Genomic DNA, 17,702 nt, shown 5'->3' on the forward strand with positions numbered 1-17,702 from the left:
TTCTTTCCATAGTTCTAATCTTAGGTAATTCAATCTTCCTTTTATTTCTTAAATTAATCTTAAATAAATGTCTACATCACTAAATTCAGAAACCCTTTATCTTACAGACTAAATTAGAACGCCACTAAACTAAATTAGCACGCTAAGCGACCAACAAAATATCGTCCCCAATTTCCAATTTGCTATGATTTAATTAATAAAGGGAGCTGGATAATCCTAAATCTAACTGAAGTCCTGGATCTAGCTAAAGTGATTAAATGACACACCTTTAGACTAAGCCGGTCATAAAGGTGAGCGTTTATTTAGTACCTACCTCTACTATCTATGGATCAGTAAAAAGAAATATCGTCGTCATTACTGTCCCACTGCTGGGCTCGTGTCTAAATTAGATAATGAGAAAAGATGATATACTTTCATTTGTTTTTGTTTTGTTGACGAAGGTGAAACCTTCAAAAAGTAATTTATGCTCACACCTTTGGTGATTACAACGATATGCGACCACATATACCGCCGTCCTTCCCAGGGTCGCTTGCTGGACGGTTTGAGCTCCCACTCAGCCTTTTTTTTTTCGTGGGGAAACCCGTCATGGGTTCCTCTGGGTCAGCCGTGGGGGCAGCGGAGAGGATATGCCGGACTCCTACCGGCTAAAACCCCACGGAGTTCCTCTGTACGCCCTTTCTCGGGACTGCGGGTACGCTATGCATTCGTCCGCGGTCCCGACGGCGTCAATCTAATCTAGCCTAATTTAAGACTAATGAGTAATTCTACGCCAACTTAAACTGCTAAACAATCATATAATAAAGGTGGCGTCTGACACTGCACTTCTTTGTTTTATCACATGTAAAAAAATGTTTTCTATTTCTATTTCTGTATTACTATTTCTAATTTGTGTTTTCTAAAACCCTCAAACATGATTTCAATCCTATAAAACATATAAAAACAATTTCAATAAACCTATTAATAATTCTCATAAACAAATAGCATTACAATAACCCGTTCCACCTAAGTGCTCGAACACAAAACTGCGATGCGACGCGATGCGAATTCGCAACGCAGAAAATTGCGATGCGAATTGCTGCGATACGATATCGTGCGGCGTAGCGTCTCTCAGGGTGACCAACAACAACAACCACTGTGCGATGCGAATCAATTCGCAAGTTCTTGCGATGCGTCGAGGGAGCTCGCAGATTTTTGCGATGCGACGTCGCATCGCAGTTTTGTGTACGAACCCTAAAGAGTGAACAATGTAGGTTAACCGCACTTAGCGGGACAATTTGGGGACAGATATTCAGGCAGCAAACAATTAGCGCCCAAACCGGGCGAAATTCCCGGGAATTGCTTAATTAGCTTAATGGGGGTGGGTGGTACAAGTTATAAGGTTCGAGCGGGTGGTAATTATGTTTTATTTTAGTTTAGTTTATGAATTTTGAATGTAATGTTGTTTTATGTTTTTGAAGGTAGAACCCTTTGGGGTTCGACTCCGATGGCACCACCGTCACTTCTATGAACAGTGGTGTTAAGCGCTGCTGGCCTGTGTGGTATACTTTTCCGAGGTGTTCCAGCTTAGTCCTCAAGGGTAGCGGCGCATCTGTGTGTAGTGTGAAGCGATAATAAGACAACCGTATGGATTGACGTTACGTTTAGGTTTTACTGTTCTTTAATCCCAAGTATTGTACATTATAGGTAAGTGTATTAACGGATACTACACTGATACAGGGATCCTGGCAGGGTCGCCATGTAGTGTGGAGCGATAATAAGACAACCGTATGGATCGACGTTACGTTTATTACTGTTCTTTAATCCTAAGTATTGTACATTATAAGTGTATTAACGGATACTACACTGATACACACTTCAAGTGGTCGACCTAAGGTAGGAATGTAATCCTACCTGGGGTCGATTGAAGATGTCCATGGCCAGCAGTAGCCACTTACTATGAGGTGGACTGCATAGTCGTCTGCTACTACTTACTATATTATAAAAATTGTGATTACAAGAGATTAAAAAAGGAAGAGGCTAAATTAACATGTAAAAATAAAAATATTATTTACCTAATTTGTAGGAGTGCTAGTCTATTGCGAAATAGACAAGGCATTCTTATATGTATTCATATTTTAAAGAGTAGATACAAAATTACAGTCTTTTTATGTCCATAATAGTAATTACTTAACAATAATGTAAATAAGTATGTTTTTGTAATTAAAAGTTACTACTACAGTTGGTGTAACTTTTCTAAGAACGTCCGCTAAAGTCAACAAAATTAAGACGTATCTATACCGCAAATAAGTGTATTAGGTAAAGTATTTTAGAGAGACAATGTTGAAGTACCATTAAAATAAGTTAACAAACGCCTGTATATAAACTTTTATTAGCAAAACATTATAGCATACATGTCCATAATGACTAAATAAGTCACCTAAACTATTGAAAGATGTTATATTTTTAGTAATATTACTATTCCTTCTTGATAGATATAAGTCAATTCTATATTAAGTAGCTACCTTAGTATTACTTGGGGCTAAATGCAAACATCTCAGTGTAAAACTAACAGCTTTGCTAGTACTGTCTTTAAGAACTAAGTTGGAACGCCTTATGTCCACCGTACACATTAAATCAGAATACTGTATTATATTGCTTCATATAATTGCTTTAAGGCATATGTACAATAAATATATGTCATATTATAATCATGTAAATGAAATTAGGAAAACAGGAAAATTAAAACTAAAATCGCTATCGCTTATGAATTAAGCTACTTTTATTTATTGGCGAGAGTAGAGAGCACAGATAATAGACTGGAAACAAACGAAATTAAATAAAAAACACGCTCGTCATCTAGGACTTGGAGACAGTATTTTATACAGTAACCTATTTTGAGTAGTTTAATTTGGAGGTACATAACTTAAGGTGGTAGAACCCTTTGTAGTTCGACTCTAGCGGCACCACCGCCACACCTATTTCTACCTCATAACAGCAGTGTTAAGCGCTGCTGTGTTCTGATTTTAAGGGTGTCGTAAGGGAGACATATGTTTCCGAGGCGTTCCAGTTTAGTCTTCAGGGATAGCGGCGTATCTGTGGCCGACCTCCGGTACGAATATCTAATCCTGTCTGGAGCTGATTACAGACGTCTATGGGCGGCAGTAGTCACTTACCAGGTGGACTGCATGCTCGTCTGCTACTCCTATATTATATAAAAAGGTGGTAGGACCACTTTTGAGTGGTACCAATTCTTGCTTCTGCGTTCTGGTTCACGTTATAAATTAGTCCTTAGGGAGCTAATACACGAGTTTTAGCTCATGTTGAGCGACCGCGCTGTCGGTTGCTCGAGATGAGCTCTCGCTTGTTGGGAGCTGTCGCTTGGTCGGAGCTGTCGCTAGTATGCTCCCTTAAGGTATTATTTGAAATATATTCCTATAAATAATATTTGATATATATTCCTATTTGAGGTGGGTCACAGATGCACCTTTGGCCCTGACGATTAAGCTGGAATACCCCGAAAGTCTTCCTTAGCACACCCTTCAAACCAGAACACAGTAGCGCTTAACGCTGCTGTTATTAGGTAGAAATAGGTGTGGCGGCGGTGGTGCGGCCGGAGTCGAACCACACCAAGTTCTACCAGCAAAATCAATATCCCTATCAAACAATTACTCACTCATTCTTTTATTATTTACTTTAGAACACTTTAGAGCCAAAATATTTATTGGTATATAAATATTTAATGGGCCGACTATGCCTAGTGTTATCTATAAGTCAAATTGGGTATTGAAGAACTTGAAGAAGCTGGAGAAGTGAAGAATAATCCGTATTGAACCGGGACGTGTATAAGTTTTCTTACTCGACTCTACATAGCAATACAGCGGGATGCCGGGCGCGCGACACAGACGGACGGCGATAATTACTCTTAAAAATATATAGAGGTTGTATAGATACTTTGTAACAATTCCTTAACTTACACTAACAATCCCGGAATCCCGGAATTATCTGTAAACAAAACCAAAATCCCGCGATTAGAAAAAAAACCGGGATGTCATTCTCTAAACAGGGATCGATGAATCTGGAGTTGATTACAGATGTTCATGGGAGGTATTAGCCACATATCGTTGGACTGAATGCTCGTTTGCTACTCCTATATCTACCAAAATCTATCAGTCAAACTGGATAATGAAGAATTTGATTCTTCAAATTCTGTGAAGAATTTAAAGAAGTGAAGAATAATCCGTATTGAACCGGGACGTGTATAAGTTTTCTTACTCGACTCTACATAGCAATACAGCGGGATGCCGGGCGCGCGACACAGACGGACGGCGATAATTACTCTTAAAAATATAAAGTTTCTATAGACATTATATAAGAATTCCTTAACTTACACTAACAATCCCGGGATCCCGGGATTGTCTGTAGATAATACCAAAATCCCGGGATTAGAAAAAAAACCGGGATTTCATTCTGTAAGCAGGGATCGATGAATCGTAATGTGAAGTTGATTACAGACGTTCATGGGTGGCAGTGACCACTTGTCGTTGGACTGCATGCTCGTTTGCTACTCCTATATCTATTAAAATATTTGAGTCAAACTGGGCAATGAAGAATTTGAAGAAGTAAAGAAGAAGATTATTCTTCACTTCTGAAGATTAATCCGTATTGAACCGGGACGTGTATAAGTTTTCTTACTCGACTCTACATAGCAATACAGCGGGATGCCGGGCGCGCGACACAGACGGACGGCGATAATTACTCTTAAAAATTGCGCCCGCTCCGTACACCGCTGGCCAAAGAAAAGATAGTAGTGTCCAAAGTGTTGTAAACTTCAAATAAAACTAGTGGTAGAACCCTTTGTGGTTCGACTCCGGCGGCACCACCGCCACACCTATTTCTACCTAATAACAGCAGTGTTAAGCGCTGCTGTGTTCCGGTTTGAAGGGTGTGGTAAGGGAGACAGACTTTTCCGAGGCGTTCCAGCTTAGTCCTCAGGGGTAGCGGCGCATCTGTGGCCGACCTCAGGTAGGAATATCTAATCCTATCTGGGGTTGATTGCAGATGTCCATGGGCGGCAGTAGCCACTTACCATCAGGTGGACTGCATGCTCGTCTGCTACTCTTATATTATAAAAAAAAAAAGAACTAGTAATAAACAACCCGGCTGTACTAAAAACCGTGACTTTTTTAAAAATAACACCGACTTTATCGTATCGTAAGTACGAGTATCTTTAGATTAAGCGTTCCCCGTTACTAAATCTAGAACTGATTCACGCTTAAAAAAGGTTGCAGATCCTGTAATTAAAATACCTTTGGTTATAGTATACATCCTGTAGTTAAAATAGCTAAATCAAAAACAATTACTTAAGCGATCACCTATGTTTGATACTGAAGGTGGTAGAATGCTCTGGGGTTCGACTCCAGCGGCACCACCGCCACATCTGTATCCTTGATGCTACAAATACGTGTGGCGGTGGTACCACCCATGTTGAACTTTATTGGTTCTAGCTATAAGGCGTCAACACCCAGACCCATAGCACAAATCAATGTTTATGTCATTACATCTGTCCACTCGAGAATCGAATTTAAAACAAAAAAAAATAAAAAAAAAAACTTAAACGACAAATGACTTAAGCGCTTATACTTTACATGTCCCGCGGTGTACTACACTTTGTATGGCGTTGAAAACTTTCCTTCACGCTGTGTCATTTGGGAGATGGCAGCAAATACAGCGCTTGATAAATTCTGTTGTGACCGCAAGCCCGCCCCGCTTTCAATTATTGGACGCTGAGTGGCCACTCATTATTTTTGTACACCTTAGAACTATTAGATACCTATGTCACACCTATTTCTACCGTACAAGTAGTTTGTCTAGTACTTAGTCGAAATTCGAATTAACAAAAAATAAATATTATTTTTGTTGTAATATAGGAGCAGCAGACGAGCATGCAGACCACCTGATGGTAAGTGGCTACTGTCACTCATGGACATCTGTAATCAACCCCAGATAGGATTGGATATTCCTACCTGAGCTCGGCCACAGTTGCGCCGCTACTCCTGAGGACTAAGCTGGAACGCCTCGGAAAAGTATGTCTCCCTTACCACACCCTTCAAACCAGAACACAGCAGCGCTTCACACGCTGTTATGAGGCAGAAAAAGATGTGGCGGTGGTGACATATTTTTACAAGTCGTCCCAACTTAGTTCTCAGGTAAAGACGTGTCTATGACCGGCGCCAAGTTGGGGTCAATGAACGTCACCTTCAACGTCAACAGATGTTCATGGTACCTAATTACTTACCATCAGGTGGACTGTATACCTACTCGTTTGTTACTTCTATATCCTCAGCGTTAGCAAGTAGCAACGTATTTGTGACTGACCTCAGGTAGGGGTCGATGAACCTTAATCCGGGTTTGATTACTGATGTTCATTGGCGGCAGTGCCCACTTCATCTGGACATCATGTTCGTTAAATAGTCTTTATTTTAACAAAATATTTATTTAATCTAACAATAACATCATAATATTATAATGCCGTCAAATTTAAAAATTACAATCAGTTGGTTAAATAGGTTAAAAAAATTAAAAGCAAAATACCATTCACACATAAAGCAAGTTACAAAAACACACAAGTTACTGTAACAATAATAATATAAAATGCAGACGTATCAACATTAAGAACCGAATTACAAACATAAACAATTCAGCACACTACTTGACACCTCTATTCAAATGCTAATGCACGCACACAATGATAATCCACACACGAATATGTATATATGTGTGTACGTGTGTTCGTCCACTCGTACGCAACGAATTTTGGAGGCCCGCGATTGGCCCAATGATGTTTAGAAAAGGAATTAGACGATTTTACGACGAATGAAATAGAAAAATGCGGCAGCCATGTTTTTGCGTTTCCGGTATTTTAAATGTCGAACATATTTTAAATAAATTAGACAATTTGTTATATTGTTGAGAGATGTTTAATATTTAAAAAAATCATAATTTATAATAATTATGACTTTTTAATGTGTGTGAAATGTAAAAATATTTAAATATTTTAAGATTTTAATCTTTTTTTGTAATACCGCATATTGCTTATTATTGTTCATTGTGAGATTTTTTTGTAACAAAAGTACTTATTTAATATTTATAATAAATAAAATTTAATAATTCAATTAAATCATTAATTCACTCAATTAATATAAAATTTCAATTTAATTTATTTTTAAAGAAATTTTGTCATTGAAAGATGTGCTTTTGCTATTTAGGTAGGTAGATTTTTAAGTAGGCATACTTATTTTCAACTGTAAAAAATAATAGACAAAAAATGGTTAAGCACTAAAACAAAACTCCATTAAAACGAACGTTTTCCTTGAGACTAATTATTTTTATGCAAATGTGTGTTACGTACCTACTAGGCTACTAGTGATTAATAATTTATAGGTTTTTCCTTATACTAGGAAATTGATTAACTTGGTTAGATCGTTGGTACTTACATTAACTAGTTTGATCTACCTACCAATTAATTTTCAAGGTAATGTAAGCTTTAGTGAAATAATTGTCAAAAAGCCTAAAAAAATGTACTTTCTTTACATCAGAAAATATTTATTTGGCGTTTATTATTTACTCGTATTTGCCATACTTAATACCTCGTTGCCATTATACCTCGTAGGTCAATTAATAGAAATTTTGAGAAACATATGGTCGAAATTTTAATGCTCAATACAACTCGTTCATTTAAATGTGTTTTATAAGTAATTAAAAAAATCTCTGCATACGTTTTTATTTTTACCTATGTCCCATAGCGGGGTACGGTTTTCTCCACGCTGTTCAAAACCTTGAAAAAAATACCAAATTCCTATAATACACTCCTTATTTAAATTGAGGTTAAAATCAACCTAAATTTTTATTAAAAAGACATTACAATTTATATCATTCCATTTTCACACATTTAAAATAGTGTATCTACACTAATCTACAGTCAACACAGGTATGTGTGCGTTATCTATTGTCCCCCACTCCAGCGCAGCCGAAATTTGAAGAGCGTTAGACGATTGGCCGATAGACCCCACGTTCTTTTTATAAACTGGTCTAACTTGTCTATTGCGTGTTTGTGTGTGTTAGAGAAAAATGGCGTCTTTTAAATATTGATGTAGTGGTGGAATGCGATAAATGGCACACAAACTTATTGTTGCTGTTAACTTTTTTTTCTTTTTTAATATTATATATTTTGTGATCGCGTATTATTTTTATGCGCTAAGATAAATTTGGTAAGAAATAATAAGATATAAAAATTGAAAAAAACTTACCTATTTGTTAAAATGCAAGTAATGAATGAGAAATAAACAATATTTTATTGATGTATTCATTATTTATTTGTGTATTTTGCAGGTTTTTATTGTAATCAATGAACTTAATTTACCTAAAAATGGTAAAGGATTTATGATTTAGGAAGTTATAATACCTACGAGTCAGTGATGTAGGTTAGGTAATTATCTATTGTCCCTGTAGTCCCGGGACTAGAATAGGGCTACGGTATCCCCTGCCTGTCGTAAGAGGCGACTAAAAGGGGGCTTCCGGGGTTGCCGGCGGCAAGAGTGGGAGCTCAAACCGTCCGTAGAGCAACCCCGAGAAGGACGGCGGCATGTGTGGTCGCATGCCGTCGTAAACACCAGATGTGAGGGTGGAGCGTAAAGTGCTCCCCCCAGGGCAGAGCCCGACCGGGGCATCGCGCCGGAGGATTCCGGTTGTGTTCCATTGGAGATCCCGGAACTCTCTACCAAGCGCTGAGGACGGCCACCGGGGGGGTTTTAGTGCGGTAAAAATCCCACATAACCCGTCGCTCCCACGTCGTCGGGTACCTTTTGAAGGATTCCCCCTCGAAAACAAAAGAAAAAAAGGTAATTATCTATATTATTATATCCATATTGTATACCTATACTAGTGCCTACTAGAGCCTGCAAAGAGCCTAAAGAGCTTCATCTTAGTCCTCAGAACTCCCCACAACCAACACGTATAAAAAACCAAGTTCATTTATTCTCTTGTATTTACTAAACTAATGTAAATACTTAAGTGAGCACTTAATCTCCGTCGAATTGGACGCGTACGTACCGCTTCTAGAAATAAAATTACATACAAATCAAAATAATACACAACATTTAAAATCATTGCGTAAATATGAAAATAAACGACGCAATCGCGCGCCAATATTCGGAAAGCATTCCAAGGTCAACAGGATGCTGAATGTTTATCCGAAATCAATAACGGAGCCGAATTTACCGATGACTCGGTCATGGTTAAGGCCACTTGAAACCAAACGAAAATACGGCTTAATACTTAAAATCCTTTGTTCGATAAAACCCCGAAAACGCACACAGGAAAAATAAATAGTATAAATACAATTACGCACACAACCGCAAAAGGCCCCAATTTGAATTCCGAACGCGCGCAGCACAGTTTCCGCGATGGCGGCGCGGTCGACGACCCCTTGTTTTGGAGGGCGCGTGACGTCACAGCACTGACCTGCCTCACGCGACCTTGGGAAATTTGGCGGGCCCGCCAACGGCCATGACAGTTCGATTGTTCATTTCAACTGAGCTGTCAATTTTGGATAGTTCGATGAATACTTTCGTTATTTGAATGACGATGAATTGTGATTCATTTGTTTGTTCCTTTTTCAAGTTTTAATATACCTAATATACAAAATTTTAAATTAAAGTCGTTTGAGGAAATGTAAACTTTTGATTGTTAATAAAGAATAAAACAGTGTGACGTCATAATAACATTTTGGTACGTTGGCGGGACATACCTACATTTTGAGGCGGCCTTGACACTTGTTATTTTACTTCATGACCAAGAATTTCATTTTTGTATACATACTTAACATTACCTAAAAAAATAAATCTGTCGTACCTACCTAATGACTAATGATTTCATTATAATTACCTATATGAAGATACAAATATGTTAAAATCAAACAATAACATTTTTAAAGCTACATAACTTCATTGTAATCTAGGTCTGCATAAGTTTCGTCGTGTTAGATCCCTTTGTGGTTTTATTGAGGCACCAATGTCACACATATTTATAAAAATAGTAGTGAAAGGTTGTTGTGTTCTAGTGAGGGTGTGCTTTTTGACACCAGGCATTCTTATTTAGTCCTCTAATAGCAACCTGGGAGATAGCAGAGCGAGAGGAGCTAAGGCCATAGTCCACGCTGGCCCAAGGCAAATTGTTAGATTTTACATACCTTTGACAATTTTTCTCAAAAGATTTTCACGATGTTTTCCTTTACAGTTATAACTAGCGATTAACTCCTTAGGAGAACTTTGCCCAGCAGTGGGCAATAAAAGGAATTAAAGGTCAAGAACATAGATTAGTAAAGATTACTCCTAACAAGAAAATGTACCCAGTTTTGAGAATTGAAATAGTTGCGTAAAAAAGTTTTGCCACGTCTCCGTGCTAAAATGTTCCTAAAATATTTGAAATAATTATTTATTTATTATGTAAATTACGCAGTGTTAGTTATTTATTCGTAAATTTTCTCTAAAAATATTTTTATTTGTCAAGAAATAAAAAAAAGAACTTGGCTTCATTCAATTTCAAGGCGACGAAGTATCTTTACTAATCTATGGTCAAGAAATAAATAAGCGAAAGTTATTACCACTTTTACTTACAAGTTAAATGACGACATTTATATTTAATGCAGGTAGCCATCATGACATAATGGTTTGTCCCTATTCGATGTGTTTATCGACCTTTTATAATTTATATGCGCCCTTTTTTGTGTAAGAGTGAAGTACCAAGGACCTTGCAGTCCACTTGTTAAAAGGTCGTTGGACATCTGTAAGTAACCTGTAGTCTCGGGACTAGAATAGGGCTACGGTTTCCCCTGCCTGTCGTATGAGGTGCCTAATAGGGGGCTTCTGGGGTTGCGGGCGGCAAGAGTAGGAGCTCGAACCGTCTAGCAAGTAACCCCAGGAAGGACGACGGTGTGTGTGGCCGGATACCGTTGTAAACACTAGGTGTGTGGGAGGAGCGTAACCTGCTCCCCAGGGAAGAGCGCTCGGAGGACTCCGGTTGTGTTCCATCGGAGATCCCGGAGTTCTCCACCAAGCGCCGAGGACGGCCACCGGGGGGGTTTTAGTGCGGTAAAAATCCCACATAACCCGGCGTCGCTCCCACGTCGTCGGGTACCTTTTGAAGGTTTCCACCTCGTAAACAAAAAAAGATAGGATTAGGTCTATCTGAGGTGAGCCATATACATATGTGCCGCTATTCCTGAACAGACTAAGCTGGATCGCCTTGGAAAAGTATGTCTACCTTACCACACTTCAAACCAGAACAAGGTGGGTGGTAGAACCCTTTGTGGTTCGACTCCGGCGGCACCACCGCCACACCTATTTCTACCTTATAACAGCAGTGTTAGGTGCTGCTGTGTTCCGATTTGAAGGGTGTGGTAAGGGAGACAGACTTTTTCGAGGCCTTCCAGCTAAGTCCTCAGGGGTAGCGGCGCATCTGCAGCCGACCTCAGGTAGGAATATCTAATCCTATCTGGGGTTGATTACAAATGTCCATGGGCGGCAGTAGCCACTTACCATCAGGTGGACTGTATGCTCGTTTGCTACTCCTATATTATAAAAAAAGCACAGCAGCGCTACACTGCTGTTATTAAGCAGCAATAGGTGTGGCGGTGGTGCCGTCGAACCACAAAGGGTTCCAGCAAGGGCTACCCAAAAACTAAAATGCGCACAACATAACCGCACCCAAAGTCTATAAATACTTGATAAATGTATATTTAGTTGCAGGGACACCTGAACCTTATCAAAGGGTCATTGGCACCGTTTGCTGTTTATGTTAAAATCACAAACATTGTGTAAAAAGATTAAATTGTAACTGATTACAATGATTCATGTTTTGCAATTTCATGTTGTTAATAATTGCAAGCAAGTCACACCTATTTTTATATTTATACTAGCTGACCCGGCAAACGTTGTGTTGCCATATAAATAAAAAAATGTTAAGCGTGAACAACCCTTATCACTTAGGGGTATGAAAATTAGATAGTAGCCGATTCTCAGACCTACTGAATATGAATAAAATTTGGTGAGAATCGGTAAAGCCGTTTCGGAGTACGGTAACTAACATTGTGACACGAGAATTTTATATATAAGATTACAAACGAGCAAGCAGTCCACCTGATGGTAAGTTACTGCCTATGGACATCTGTAGTCAACTGCAGACTAGATTAGTTGGCAACAATTGTGTTACCCTTGACGACTAAGCTGGAATGCCTCGGATAAGTGTCTCCCTTACCACCCCTTCAAACCAGAACACAGCAGCGCTTAACACTGCTGTTATTAGACATAAATACAAACGGTTTTACTGTGGTTCTACCTTCAAATAAAAAGCACGAATAAGACAGTGGTAGGTAGTATAGTGGTTGAATTCGACTTTTCGATCGGAAGGTCCGAGGTTCAAATCCCAGGCATCTCTAATTCTTCAGTTATGTGTGTATTACGAATTAATGATCACTTGCTAAAACGGTGAAGGAAAATATCATGAAAAACTTGTACGCCTTGAGAGATCTTTAAAAAAGTTCTCAAAGGTAAGTAAAGTCTACCAATCCGCACTTGGAGAAGACCCGTGCCCAGCAGTGGGACAGCAATCAGTTGACAAGTTACGAATATACTTGGCAAACATTTTTCATACTAGGATAGGTTACTAAAAACCGAATGTTTTGTACCAAGCTCCAAAGGTGTGGCTGATAGCTAGACAAGGACAGAAGATACACGATAAAACAAGTGCGACAAAGACGGTGTCATACAAACAAATTATGCATGAACGAATCTGATTCAGAAAGTACATTGAACTCACAATTTGATGAGACATCGAGACGTATTGGGTTAGGAAGGGCGTAAATCGATTTTTATATTCATGCCATTCTCGCCCTTATTACAAGGGTGTAAGGGGAAGTTTCGTGTCAATATAACCAACATCCTTGACAACTTCAGTACTTGTGTTTAATTAATTCTGTTGGTGTAATTCGGTTTTAATCTCGTTTTGTTTTGACTGCTAAATATACTTACTGTAACTTTGTGTATAACCCCACACTAGGGTTCCCATGGGTGCTATAACATACAACACATACAAACACCCAGACCCAGAATATATTCATCATTTAGATATTTGTTTGGCCGGGGATGGAACCTGGAACCATCTGCGCGTCGAACTTGTATGGTGACCGCTCCGCCACGCAGGTTAATTTGACATTTTTTTTCCAAAACCTGACTTACATATGATACGACTATGCTATTTAGTGAAGGCGAAAACCCTTTCTGGTTTGACTCCGGCGGCACCACCCATTTCTATCTAAAAACAGCAGTGTCAAGCGCTGCTGTGTTCTGGTTTGAAGGGTGTGGTAAGGGAGACATACTTATCTGAAGCGTTCCCACTCAATCCTTAGCAGCTGACCTCAGTTAAGAATCTGATCTTAGGTATCCGGGATTGACTATAGATGCCCATGATCGGCAGTAACCACTTACCATCAGGTGGATTGCATATTCTTATATTATAAAAAAATCGAACTTGGGCAGGGCGGTGGACTATGGGCTAATCTGTCATTCTAAAAGAAGACACGTGCCCAGCACTGCCCAGCAGTGGGACAATAACGGGTTACCGACGATGCAAACGGAACCCTCAGTGTACGACCCCGCTTACCCTTAGCCAGTTTATTCGGTACCCATAAATAGGTTGCCCCTATTTTCATATTGTATGAGGTTACTGACTCAGATATGTGACCACAAACTTTGATTTGTTCAAATTGTACGTACGTACTGTGGTACTATTGTTGTGTACCTATTTGTTATCGAAACTAACTCGAATTTATAGTAAAACTCACTTGTAAGTCGATTGTAGAATCGTGTATCTATTGTTGTTGATTGTTTGTAGATTCCATGTACTGATATTGACAAAAAACAAAGAAAGAAAGAAAAGAAAACAGTTCTCGATAAATTATGATACAGTAGCAACCAGTGGAGGTTTATATTTATGTCCGCTATTAACAAACAACCGATCCAATTTTGCAAATTTCTGTTTGAAAAGTCTACTCGGTACCTTATTTTGTTTGATGAGTGAATCGGCTAATCGCTCTTTCCAAAGCAAGGAAACGTGCAGGTTTAGTTAACCATGCAACTGTTGAACAAGCGCGACGTTGGATTGCAGTGAAAAAGAAATATGGAGCATGCAGTCCACGTGTAGTAAGTGGCTACTGCCGCGCATGAACATCTGTTATCATCCTCAGATAAGATTAGATTCCTGTCTGAGGTCGGCCATAGATGTGCTACCCCCTAAGAACTAAGCTGGAACGCCTCAAAAATACTTCTCTGTTACCACACCGTTCAAACCAGAACACAGCAGCGCTTAACACTGCTGTTATAAGGCAGAAATACTCGTAGGTGTGCCGTCGGATTAGAACCACAGGGTTCTACCACCTTTACAAATATTACAAATTATTAAGTGAGAAATGAACAAATAGTACCACTTCGTTTATCGAAAACGGCACTGACCTATCCAATAGCGAGTCACAACTTAAATTAATTATATTGTTATTTATATGCTGTTAATGTTAATTAGGACCAAACACTTTAATAAACAGTGGTAAAATAAACTAGAGAATTATTGTAAAAACCAAAATCCGTTTGCTTAATATAGCCTATGTCACTCCCACAATTTAGACGAATCCAACGATACCTCGTTTAAAATCCGGCAAACCGTTTGAACGAGATATATTACAGCAACAGCAACAGAAACATTACCCTCCACAGGCGGGTAGAAAAGGGTTATATAAACTAAATATGATAGAAGTTTTACATTTTTAATAGTGGTATAGTCCGCGTAAAACTGCTAGTCCGGTCTGAATATAGAAATGAGCCGCGTCGCCATAGCAAATTGTATAACTACACCTGCTCGCAACAACTTCAGAGCGGACTAGCAGTTTGGCGCGGACTATACATATAAATAATTATTTATGGTAGAGCTGGAGTTATCACACGATGCGTATTTACCTATAATAAGACTTTTTACATAACATTTTTTTTTAGATTTAAACCTTTTCTTGCGTCGTCGTCAGCCCATTGCTGGGCACTTGAACTAGAGTCCGCACGATGGTTTCCTTCATCGTAAAAAAGTGACAATTAATCTCTAGTACGCACATATTACTTTTGAAAAAAATCAGAGGTGCGTGAAAAGTCTGCAGCCTAGGATTTAAACCTTGGAAACCCAAATGAGAAACCAAGTTTTTTAATCATGTCAGTATTTAATTGTAGAATACGACGATAAAACACCATATGACTCTAATCCTATCTGAGATTGATTGCAGACATCCATATGCACTGATTTCGCTACTTCAACTTCACAAAAACTTGAAGCAATATTTTTCCAACGTGTATACTATCAAATTACTACGAGATAGCGTTATCAGCCGAAAGCGTTTGAATGTGTCAGTAATCCCACGGTCAATGCCCTGATAAGAAAAAAATGTCTGGTTCGTACAGACATGCATATTGACACATTTTTATAAATATGCTTTGATAGAGATTTTTCCAATTATTTTTGCGTTTTCCTTCTAGTTTTGTTTTAAAATTCGAACGAAATGCAGTCCATCTAGTGGTCACTGACCTCCATGACCATCTGTGACCAACTGAGCCAATGAAGGTGGTAGAACTTTTTGTTGAATTTAGAAACGTATGCAGTCCACTTGATGGTAAGTCACTGACGCTCATGGCCATCTGTAATAAACTCATCCAGTGAAGGTGGTAGAACCCTTTGTGGTTCGACTCTGTAGGCACTAGCTAGATACCTATTTCTGCCTAATAACAGCAGTGTTAAGCTGCCGTTTTGGTTTGAAGGGTATGCTAAGTATGTCGCACTTATCCAAAGCGTTCGTACTTAGTCCTCAGGGTTACCAATTAATCTGTGGCCGATCTAAAAAAGGACTAATCTTATTGGGGTTGATTATATATAGATGTCCATGGGTGGCAGTAACACCATGAAGGGATTACATGTAGGTTACTTCATGGGCGATAGTAACTTACCATCAGGTGGACTATGGTCGCTTGCAACTTTTTTTTTATAATATAGAAGTAGCAGACGAGCATGCAGTCCACCTGATGGTATGTGGCTACTGCCGCCCATGGACATCTGTAATCAACCCCAGATAGGATTAGATATTCCTACCTGAGGTCGGCCACAGATGCGCCGCTACCCCTGAGGACTAAGCTGGAACGCCTCGGAAAAGTATGTCTCCCTTACCACACCCTTCTAAACGGAACACAGCAGCGCCTAACACTGCTGTTATTAGGCAGAAATAGGTGTGGCGGTGGTGCCACCGGAGTCGAACCACAAAAGGTTCTACCACCTTCAACCGAAATTACTTACTTATTATAAAATATAACAAAAAAAAACTCCATATATTAAGTCGGGTTCTAAATTCTACCTGAAGCCGATCACAGATGCATTGCCACTCCTGAGGACTTAAATGGTCATCTCATGTAAGTCAGCCGGCATCCACACCCTCCCATCAAAACATAGTATAGTCCGCGTAAAACTGCTAGTCCGCTCTGAATATAGAAATGAATGGCGTCGCCCTAGCAAATTGTATGACTACACCTGCTCGTAACAACTTCAGAGCGGACTAGCAGTTTAGCCCGGACTATACCTCCCCTAACAATCCATACCATTTCCACCACCTTTCTAACTTTATAATATTACCACTACTGTTATTAAGTTTGACACTGACTAAAAAAATCAGATAAAGGTTTTTATTATCGAAAAACAATGGATAATAATTTTATTTATAACTTAATCGGTCATTTGACCAACTTACAATGGCATGTAATCCACTGACATACTTAAGTATACATATTTTAGTAAATTACGAAAATAGGTAGTAACTTTATTATTTGTAATAAAGAATTAGCAATCGGTCATCCAGTAAGGTGAACTGGTGAGTTTATTGTTTAACGATTAAACAGTACCCTTACCATGAGTTTTCAAAACATCCTACAATTTTACGTTACGTTTAGTCAATCCAATATTCTGTTACGTTTGCTTCAGTAGACTGAGTAAACGTAACAATAAGTAAGTGATCAAGTCTGCCTCACATGTTCACAAAAAAGAGAGACAAAACATAAAGCGCCATTTTGTCAATTTAGACATTTAATGTTACGTTACTTACACTATAGTTCTGATACAATCCGCTAGGGGCGCTGATTGGAAATTGTATGTGGCAAATACGTAAACAAATACCAAAACAGTCATATTATTCAAAACGTAAAACTCATGGTAAGGGTATAGACGTGCTACCTGTACCCTTACCATGAGTTTTTACGTTTTGCTAATATGACTGTTTTGGTATTTGTTTACGTATTTGCCCATGCAATTTCCAACCAGCGCCCCTAGCGTATTGTAACACGATTATAGTGTCAGTAACATAACATTAAATGTCTAAATTGTCAAAATGGTGCTTTATATTTTGTCTCCCTTTTTTGCAAACATGTGAGCGAGACAAAAATTTCATCGTCACTTGACAACTCATTCTACTGAAGCAAACGGAACAGAATAATGGATTGAGTAAACGTAACGTAAAATTGTGGGATGTTTTGAAAACTCATGGTAAGGGTACTGATGGAAAGTCAACGCCGCCTATGGACATTTGCATCTCATTT

This window comes from Epargyreus clarus, unplaced genomic scaffold (genome assembly GCF_041222505.1).
Source record: "Epargyreus clarus isolate Ecla_fem2 unplaced genomic scaffold, WU_Ecla_fem_2.2 ptg000002l, whole genome shotgun sequence".
NCBI classification, from domain to species: domain Eukaryota; kingdom Metazoa; phylum Arthropoda; class Insecta; order Lepidoptera; family Hesperiidae; genus Epargyreus; species Epargyreus clarus.